The sequence below is a fragment of the Ursus americanus genome, chromosome 29 (genome assembly GCF_024610735.1).
Source record: "Ursus americanus isolate L20-20 chromosome 29, mUrsAme1.1.p, whole genome shotgun sequence".
NCBI classification, from domain to species: Eukaryota; Metazoa; Chordata; class Mammalia; order Carnivora; family Ursidae; genus Ursus; species Ursus americanus.
The window spans coordinates 11,578,326-11,589,182 of NC_142155.1; the positions used below are offsets into that span (position 1 = coordinate 11,578,326).

Sequence of the window (10,857 nt, forward strand, 5' to 3'; positions counted from 1 at the left end):
AGAATAGAGAGCCCAGAAATAACCCCATGATTACATGGTCAATTAATTTTTGACAAAGGAGGCAAGAATATGCAATGGGAAAAAGGCAGTCTCTTCAACAAAGGGTGCTGGGAGAAGTGGGCAGCTACATGCAAAAAAAAAAAAAAGAAAGAAAAAGAAAAGAAAAGAAAAGAAAAGAAAGAAAGAAAGAAAGAAAGAAAGAAAGAAAGAAAGAAAGAAAGAAAAAAGAAAAGAAAAAAGAAACTAGATCACATTCTTACACCACACATATAAATAAACTCAAAATGGATTAAGGACCTAAATGTGAGACCTGAAACCCTAAAAATCCTAGAAGGTAGCATAGGCAGTAATTTCTCTGAAATTGGTCACAGCAACATTTTCCTAGATATGTTTCCTGAAGCAAGGAAGACAAAGCAAATATAAACTACTGGGACTATGTTAAAATAAAAAGCTTCTGCACAGTGAAGGAAACAACCAACAAAACTAAAAGACAATCTACTGAATGGGAGAAGATATTTGCAAATGATATATCTGATTAGGGGTTAGTATCCAAAATATATAAAGAACCTATACTACTCAACACCAAAAAACACAAATAATCTGATTACAAAATGGGCAGAGAATCCAAATAGATGTTTTCCCAAAGAAGACATACAGATGGCCAACAGTTTCTTTTATATATATATAAAATGGAATATTGCTCAGCCATAAAAAAGAATGAAATCTTGCCGTTTGCAACAACATGGATGGACTTGGAGGGTATAACGCTAAGTGAAATAAGTCAGTGAGAGAAAGACAAATACCATATGATTTCACTCCTATGTGGAATTTTAAAAACAAAACAAATGAAGATAAAGAAAACAAAAGAGAAACAAAAAAGATGGATGAATGCTAAAGTGAAGTTACAGAAAGACCAATATCATATGATTTCATTCATATGTGGAATTTAAGAAACAAAATAAACAGGCAAATGAAAAAAGAGACAAACCAAGAAACAAGACTTTTAACTATAGAGAACAAACTGATGGTTACCAGAGGGGAGGTGGGGGAGGGGTGTGGATAAAATTGGTGAAGGGGATTAAGAGCACACTTATCATGATAAGCACTGAGTAAGGTACAGAATTGTTGAACCACTACTACCTGAAATAACCCCATGATTACATGGTCAGTAACAGTTATAACTGTTGAACCACTAGTACACCTGAAACTAATATAATACTGTATATTAACTATACTGGAATTAAAAGAAAAAAATAATAACAAGGAGATAATCAGAAAATCACAGTCACAGTAAAAGAGTTTAACACATTTTATTAGAAACAAAAAATAGTAAATATATAAAAGATTTGAACAATAATGATCTAATATATATAATATAAAAAGGTCTATTTTCTGTATGTATTATATATTATATAACATATAATATTATATAGGCATATATATTTATATGCCTAGAAAATAGAAAAAGAAACTTTAAGTACACAAGGAGGAATATTGCCCACAAAGTGAGCTTCAATAAACTGTGAAGAAATTATGTAATACATAACATATTCTCAGATAACAAACTAAGTTATAAATTACCAATAAAAAAACAGTAAAATATTTATATGTGAATAGAAACTAAAAACTCCTACATAATCTTTGAAGCAAAGAGGAAACAGCAATGGAAATTATAAAATACTTCAAGTTACTTTTCTATATAGTTCATATAAAAATGTGTGTGATAGTGCAAAAGTACATTACAGTATGCTTGCACACTTAAGTGCATATACTCAAAACAAAATACAAAAGAATTTTTAAATATGCACCAAGTGTTCAACTTAAAAAACAAAAAAGAACAGTAAAAGTCAGCCTAAAGAAAATAGAACAAAGGAAATAATTAAAATAAGGGGAAATTAATAAAATGGAAAGCTGAGAAATAATAGCATGAGTCAAGAAAACAAGCTGTAAGCTCCAGAAATACTATTCAAGAAATAAAGAATGAGAGATGATATGAAAAACATTAGAAAATTTAAAAGAGGACTAGCCACAGATACTAGGAAGATTCTAAAAAGTAATAGGATATACTAGGAAAAAGTTTTGGCAAATAAAATTTACAACTTGATGAAATGGGTAACAAAAATATAAATCACTTAAAAAGCTCAAGATGAAATGGAAAACCACAATAAGGCAATGAAGTTTACAGAAACTGGATTGTTAATAGCTATATTATTGTTAGATTCCACAAAGGATCTAAGGCCCAGATGACTTTCAAGGCAACCTTGATTCCAAAGAAAAAATTATTGTTGCTTTATGTAAACTGTTGCAGAGAACCACAAGAACAGTAACTACAAAGCAACAATCAGTACCATCAAGAAACATACAAGTATAGACCAATCTCACTTATAGATGCAAAAATACTAAATAAAATACAAGCAAATGTAATTCAACTATTATAACATATATACCAGGAAGAAGAAAAGTTTACCCCAGATGTCAAGATGGTTCAACATCAGAAAATCTGTTAGTTATACACCATAGTAACAAGTAAGGGGAACAATTATACAATCACCTAAGTAGATGCTGAGCATATAAATAAATTGTTTAAAAATTACATTTATAACAAAATATTTTAGTAAACTCAGAAGAGAAGGCTATTTCCTTACCTTGATAAAGAATATCTATGAAGGGGTGCCTGGGTGGCTCAGTAGGTAAGGGTCTGCCTTCAGCTCAGGTCATGATTCCAGGTTCCTGGGATCAAGCCCCACATCAGGCTCCCTGCTCCTCCCTCTCCCGCTCCCCCTGTTGAGCTCTCTCTGTCTAAATAAATAAAATCTTAAAGAAAAAAAAAAAAGAATACCTATGAAAAAGCTAAAGCAAGTGTTATCCTTAACTGTGAAACTTCGGAGCATTATTTTAAATCAGAAATAAGATAAAGATGACTACTACCACCATTTTATTTAAAATTTTATTGGAGGTCCTAGCCACTGTGATAAGCAAAAGAATAAATGATGCAAGTTTTATAAAGAAGACATGACTATGTTTATTTGCAGATGACCTAATTGCATGGAAAATCCACAGACATGTACAAACTATTTAAAATACTGGCAATTCAAGAAAGTTTGCTGGTTGTGAGATCAGCATTCAAAATAAATTGCAGTTGAATACCATAACAATAACCACAAAAATGCATAAAAGAAAACAAGATTCCATTCAAAATAGCATCAAAACCTGTAGATGTTAGGGTTCTGCCTAACAAAATGTGGATGAGGAGACTCAAGTGTATGAAGTTTCAATTTCCCCCAAATTCATCTATAAATTTGATGTGATTTCAGCCAAAACTCTAGCACATTTTTAAGGAGTTTGACATAGTTCTAAAATGCATTTGGAAAATTAAAGGGCCAAAAATAGCTACTACAATTCTGAAGGTGAGCATCAAACAGAGACTTGTCCTATCAGGTAGAACTTTCTATATTATATTGCAATTAAAACAGTGATGTAGAAGGCCAAGGATAGGCAAATTGACAAAGCATACAGAATACAAAAATCAGAAATAGACCCAGACATCTATCAAAAACTAATGTGTAATATAAGAGTCATTATAAATTAGTAACAATGAATTATTCAATAAATGATATAAGAGTGATTGGTTTTTCTTATGGGAAAAAATCAGATATCTACTCCTACCATACACAAAATAAATTTCAAGTTTAATAAATGCCTAAAAGTGAAAACTAAAATTTTTAGAAGAAAAAAATTTTTAGAGGAAAAAATGTAAAAAAAAAATCTTTATGAATTTGAAAAAGGGGAGAATTTCTTAAACGACACTCAATGAACCAAAATTCCAAAAAGAAAAGATTAATAAATGTGACTACATTAAAATAAAAAAAAAACCACATTATTTAAGGCACCAAGGACACAATGAAAAGCAAAGCACAGACTGGAATATGAAATTTGCAAAACCTCCGAGTTGCGCTCTTTAGTTTACATGAAATCAATTCATATCATATCTGATCTTTTTTATTTAAATGAATAGTTGTACTTAACCAGTGGAAATGACATATCTACATGACTAATTTCCCAATTTTTCTAGTTTCTAAGTGTAACAAACTTTTATTTCATATATATTTTTTGAAAAACTCTTAAAATCTTATCAGTTTTATGTCAAAAGTATTTGTTGTCATTCTTCCACTGTTGAAAACATGTTTACAGTGTTACCCTGAATAACAACTGTCACTTCTAAAATATTCAGTAACTGTAAATCAAATAAAATATAATCTACAGGCTTAGCCCTTATGTTAACAACGTTAACAACGAGTAATGTATCAGTGGCAACCTGGGAGCTCTTTGTTATGCCAGAATTAAGTCAAACAAAGAGAACTTTCACAGGATTTCAGTCTGTGTTCTATGAACTACCACCTTGAGTTGTGTTCTCAGTCCCAGGACCACTTCTATCAGAAGTGCACCTTACACATTCTCTCCTAGCCCTTCTCCTTAATTATTTGGCAGAGATAATTTTTCCAGGCCAGTAGTAAGGATTTTTTTTTCTTAATTAGCTAGGGAATGGGGTAGTGTCAGGAGCACAGGGAGTCTAAATTACTAGCACTGTTACATTCCCATTTCTAGTACCATATGGTTAAAACATGCTGAAGGGAAAAGCAACATATGGTTTATCTCTTTCCCTAGAAATTTCGATTTAGTAGTGACATACTTGATAACAGTTTGAAATGGAGAGAGAGCATTTGAAGAAGCCTGAGACAAGTTGTTCTATTAAGTTCCATTGACATACCAGTGCAAAAAGGGGTCTCATCAAGTGCCCCCCCTACTGTCATCATAAGAAGAAATACAGTGTCAGAGAAACTGGGGCATGGAGACAAGGGAATCCTTCAGACCAGAGTGATTTCTAGCATCCAGTGGCATTTACAAAGACAGAGGTAAGTGAAAGGAACCATCAACCATAACATTTCTAAACTTCTACTGTGCTTCAATTACAACCTGAGTCAGTGGAGTAACTACATTCAGTAAATGATTACAAGAATAAACCATGTTCTGTACAATTCAGAATATGCTTTTGTTGCATCTTTGATTGCCTATATAATTATTATAGCATCTGTATGCTTTTTTATGCTAGACAGGTTTCTGATAGAAGGAAAGAAATTGCTATTTGTATGTGTGTGTGTGTGTGTGTGTGTGTGTGTGTGTGTGTGTGTGTGTGTTCATTCATCTGACATTCATCTGACTGTCTATAGAGATAGGACCAAGCAAATTTTGAAGTCAGACAGACCTAGGTTGAATTCTACTTCTTCACTTATGTATTGTGACCTGGACAAATTACTTTGTGAACCTCAGTTTTCTTTTCTGTAAAATAGAATTTATAATACCTGCCAGCAGTAGTAAAAAGAACTAAGGATTGCTTAAAAGTGTAAAGTATAATTAAATAATATAATAATACTATAACAAATAATTGTCTTCTCTATTGACAGACTAAACTGATAATGGACTGTCAATTTTTCAGTATTCTCACAGGTCTTTTGTATTTTTGGCAGTGCCATTATCTGAAGGAACTAAAATATTTCTACAATTGCATATGTTCTCTCTTGAAAGAAAATTCCTTAAAATATGATAAACTATTTTGTTCTCATTATACTTAAAATCTGTGCTCATAATTAAAATGCATTGAAGCTATAAAATTGGTTTAAGTGCTGTTTATATGAATTTTAACCTGGATGTATTCACATCTACCAACAAGAACATATTATTACATGTCAAGGATCTTATGAAATATTGAGCATATTCTTGATTGAAAATCTAGAATCCAGAAAATAGTGAGTTCTGAGTTTAACTTTCTGATCACTTAAAGAAGCACACAGAATAGAATAGAAGATCTTCATCAACAGATTCAAAGACTGTTTTAGATGAACCCAATTCATTCATTCAATCAAAAAAAGAATTATCAAGAGCCAACCAGATTTTAACTACTCCTCTGTTTGCTCACCAAAGAAACAAGGAGCTCAAAAGCCAGGGGTCTTCCATCTTCATATCCTTCCATCACCCAACTGCTCCCTTCATTTAAGCCTCTTCTGAATTACCAATTCCTCCAAGAACTCAAATTTCTATGTAAAAGTAGTAAACTCTCCTTGTCACCCCTTTCTTTAATCAGACAACACTTGGGAATCCCTGAAGTCATTCTTAAACAGACTTTACTTTCTTGAACATATTAGTAAATTGTCTAATTACTAGAATAACTCACCAACTAATTAAATATTTTCTGGATATCTATGTTATTTGCATTGATTATCAATGGTATTTATTTATTTATTTATTTATTTATTTATTTAGATATCAATGGTATTTATTTAAAAGAAAGAGACTACCTATTAACTTGTTCTTTATAAAACAATGGTGCCACATGAAAGTTACTTAGTTGCTTTTGTACTAAGTAATAACTCCTTAGCTGTCTTTCTTTTTCTGTTGAAGGCAATAATAATTATAGGAATGTAGAAAAGCTATTTACTGGACATAAGGATTACCATGCAAAAAGGCTCCCAAAACCGCAAGATTGGTCGGGGAAGGCAGTTTCAGGACAGAAGGATATAACCATAAGCAGTAGGAGATGGATATGAAGGTGCTGGGTGGGGATAATGGAATAAAGTAGAAAACATCGTGACAGCATGACACCTTCCCTGGTGCTGTTTTACTACTAGAACTTAAGTAAAATTAAAATATTCAAAGGACGTAAAAGTGATACAAATTTAAGATTGCCACAAAAGAGTGAAAGAAAATTCCTGGAGAGCCAACTGTAGGTTTTGTCATAATTAAGAAGCCAAAGGCTTCCAAATCCTTGTTTGGTTGGTTCTAACCACTAGCAGGTCTCCATCTGCATACTCCAAAGATTGTACTGATAACTTTTCAAATTACCTTCCTCGTTGATAAAGTAATCTATGATCCTGTGCTAACTCATTGTTACAGTAGGTTCCACTTTTATTTCACTATCACATCATTTTAGAAACTTTTTATTGAAGTGCAATATTCATACAAAAAGCACATATATCATAAGCATACTACTTGATGAATTTTCACAAAACAAACACACCTGTGTACCAGCACCCAGACAAAGAAACTGAACATTACCAGCACCCCAGAAGTCCTTCTGTACACGAGGATATCAATTATGCTGACTTTGAACAGCATAGATTAGCTTTGCCAACATTAATACTTTATATAAATGCACTCATACAGCATGCACTCTTTTGAGTGTCTGGCTTTTTTCACTTAATATAAAGTTTGTGAGATTTCTCCATACTGTGGTGCATAATAGTAAGGTCTTTTGTTTTCATTGCTGTATAGCATGCTGTTGTGTGAATATACCACAATTTATCTTTCCATTTTAATGTTAGGGGCATTTGAGTAGTTTTCATTTGGGGGCTACTATGATAATATTACTGTGAAATTATATGCCTATAAAATTACAATGAACTGCCGCATAAAACAATATTCCTTGGGAAATAATATGTTCACATTTTCAATTAAATAAATGTTTATATGTTATTTTATATGCACTAGCCTATATTCTCAGTACTTTATAGGTATTTAGTTATTTTATAACCCTCTTGACCATCCTATGAGGTAATAATAAATTACTATTCCAATTTAACTGAGGAAATGGAAGCACAAGATAATATAGCTAGTGAATGGCAGAAGCAGAATTTAAGTCCAGGTAGTCTAATACTATACTCTGAGATTGACTTTTTAAAATATTTCTCATATGCACTAGTAGATATTGAATAAATTATTAGTTCCCTTCATTCCTTGGCACTTGGGCAATGCAGTTTGCTGTCATAGGTGGTTAGAGCTATGGTGCCCAAGGTGTCCTCCATGAGTGAGACTCTTGGATATTTCTGCCATCAAAACCCTGTATTTTTCTTTCCATGGATCCTGTATATTGGCCTAAACTTTTTCCTTTCCACAGAAACTATCTGAGCTTCTGGGAAGGTTCTTTCTGCTCTCTGCCCACTAAGAAACACTACAGAGTTTCACAATTTTTCCCTGCATTTCCATGGGCTTTGGGAAACAGTGCCAATGGAATTGGGAGATAGACACATGCGTCCTTCTCAGGCTAGCCCACCCACAACTAGGCAGGATAAGAAACACAGAAGTATATTCTCCTAGTATTTTTTCATTCTTTCATTCATACCAAAATTTTATTTAGCACATACTAGGGAACCAGAAAGTACTAGGTATTGTGGTAAATATAAAACAGACTAAAAAAGAATCAGTGATCTTAAGAAATATACAGGCCAGTAGAAGAAATGAATAGGATTTCATTCTTTAAAGTATGTTATATGAAATATATGTGAAGGGGTGATATTTAGAAGGTTTAACACCTATCAAGATATAAACAATGGCCAATCAGAATGTATGTCATGCAGAGGCAACAGCATGGCAGTGTGCAGCTTCCGAATAGCAGCCTGGCATGTCCAAGGGACAGGACTGGATAGAAGGCTGTAGCCAGAACATAGAACACTTTGAATGCCAAGTGACGTGCCTTGACTGTATTCTCTAAGCCCCACAGAAGCCACCGTGCAGTTCTGAGCATGGTTATGATACAATAGGGCTATGTTTAGGGACATGTTTCTCAGTCCTTTAGCCTACTGGAGACCCAAGGCCACAGAATAAAGATTGCTCTTTCTTATTCTCTGACTTTATTTCTCAACAACCCATGACCTAAGCACTGGCTTATAACTTTTTCACTTGCTACAGCTTTCTCAAAGTCCACAAAGACCAGATCTGGTTAGTTGTGTTTGGACATTTGGAATATTGCAGAGTTGTCATCCATCAAGAAGCAGACAGCCAGCTGAGCTTTTGACTTGTGTGTGCCAGAGAACAACTGAAATAAAAAGCTCACAAGGGGATGTACAATATGACTGGAATTTCCCTCTGCCAGCTGGCTGCTGTGACACTTGTGCTTCTTTTCATAATGTTTCCCACTTTTGAGGCTACTAAGTAAGGAAGCAAAGGTTAAGCTGGGGGCTGGGCAAATCCCAGTGAGTGAAACAAATGAAGGAATGTGGAAAGATGTCTCAAAGAGACACTTCCTTTGAATTACACTCCATAAGAAGGTTCTCTTTAGCACTTATTTTTTTTCTTAAATTTGCCCTTTTGAGGCATAGTTTGCTAATTTCTCCCACATGAACTGAGCCCTGTTTCATCCACCAAGGATTAGTTGGCTAAACTTAACAGCTTGGCTTATTAAACAGGGTTGAAAAATCTCCTGGCACACTATCTGCAGGGAGGATGGCATGGAGGGAAGAGTGTGAGCACTGGTCTGAGATTGCTTGGGTGTGACTTTTGGCTCTGCAGTATGCTGTAAGGTCTCGAAAGGGTATCTTTCTTTCTTTCTTTCTTTCTTTCTTTCTTTCTTTCTTTCTTTCTTTCTTTCCTTCCTTCCTTCCTTCCTTCCTTCCTTCCTTCCTTCCTTCCTTCTAAGATTTTATTTATTTACTTAACAGAGAGAGAGAGAGCACAAGTAGGGAGAGCAGTAGGCAGAGGGAGAGGGAGAAGCAGGTTCCTCACTGAGGAGGGGAGCCTGACATGGGGCTCGATCCCGGAACTCTGGATCATGACCTGAGCCGAAGGCATTTACTTAACTGACCGAGCCACCCAGGTGCCTCTTGGAAGGGTTTCTTATTGTCATTTTTCTCATCTGTAAAATGAATAATGATAATGTTAACCACCTCATATGTGGTAGTGAAAGTTACATGACTTTCAGTGTATGGAGAAAAGAACCGGACACGTAGTATGCACACACACATGCAAATGTGAATTGTTTCATAATCATTATTAATTATTATTACCTTGTGTTTTCCTGTGTCTCCTTCCATTCTTTAATACACTTTTGTTAATGATGCTTAAGTATCTATAAGCCACAAACTACTAAACATTCATTTATCTCTCCAAAGCATAAGTCACTAAAACAAACAAAAAATACCTAAAACATATAGAAAGTCAAATTCTTTGGTATTTTTTCTGTAAGAGAACAAGTCTCCATTAAGACCTCTTTCTAATTTTCTGGACAAGCCAGGCTGTTCTGAATGCAAATAACTAATAATTCTCTAATCAAAAATAAGATCACTAAAATACCTGCTAGCTTATTGAATGAAAGTATTTAATCGATTACTCCTAAAGCAGTAAATGTGAGGGTATCACATCTAGCTGGACAAGTAATTCTTCCTCAACAGTCCTCAAGGTGTACTTATAAAGGTATGCTGTGCGGAGAGAACCACCACCCAGAGGGGGTAGTACTGGCCAGTGATGTACTTCACAAATAACTATATATACCCATTATAAAAGGGAAGGTTGCTCAGATGCTAAGGAATGGGAAAACCCATCAATCTGGAAATATGTGATTTGGATCATACTATTGATTTTTGAGTGACTTTCTTTTGATTATAGACAATTTCCTTGCTTTTTGCCTTACATCGGTCATCTGTAAGATGGTAGTGATTGAAATGATTTTTCCTTACAATGACCCTGATGTATTTTTAAAGATTAAAAACAAAATAAAACTGTGAAGTACTTTGATTTCCACAAAGCAATCAAGGACTGGTACTAGAGAGCATATCATGCACATCGACAGATGGCACTCTTTGTTAGTTTCAGTAAGATCTGCACGAACAGCTAATTGTTGTGTTATTTTATAAGGAAGTAGGTCAGCAGAAAGCACCAAGCTGGGGGGGAAAAAAAACTACAACAACAAAACACTAGAATGTGTGTGATGATCAATTCTTTGAATTATTCATTCTCATCATTGATTGCTTAATTGAGTAATATAGATACAAAATTCCAAAGTGCCCTCCAGAACTCAAGATATTAAGACAA

General features: G+C 34.0%; 1 protein-coding gene across 4 annotated transcripts in view; it reads right to left on the reverse strand.

Annotated features, from left to right (window-relative positions):
• Positions 1 to 10,857, reverse strand: part of LOC123796136 (uncharacterized) — a 244,053-nt gene that overhangs the window by 212,236 nt on the left and 20,960 nt on the right. The window lies entirely within an intron of this gene.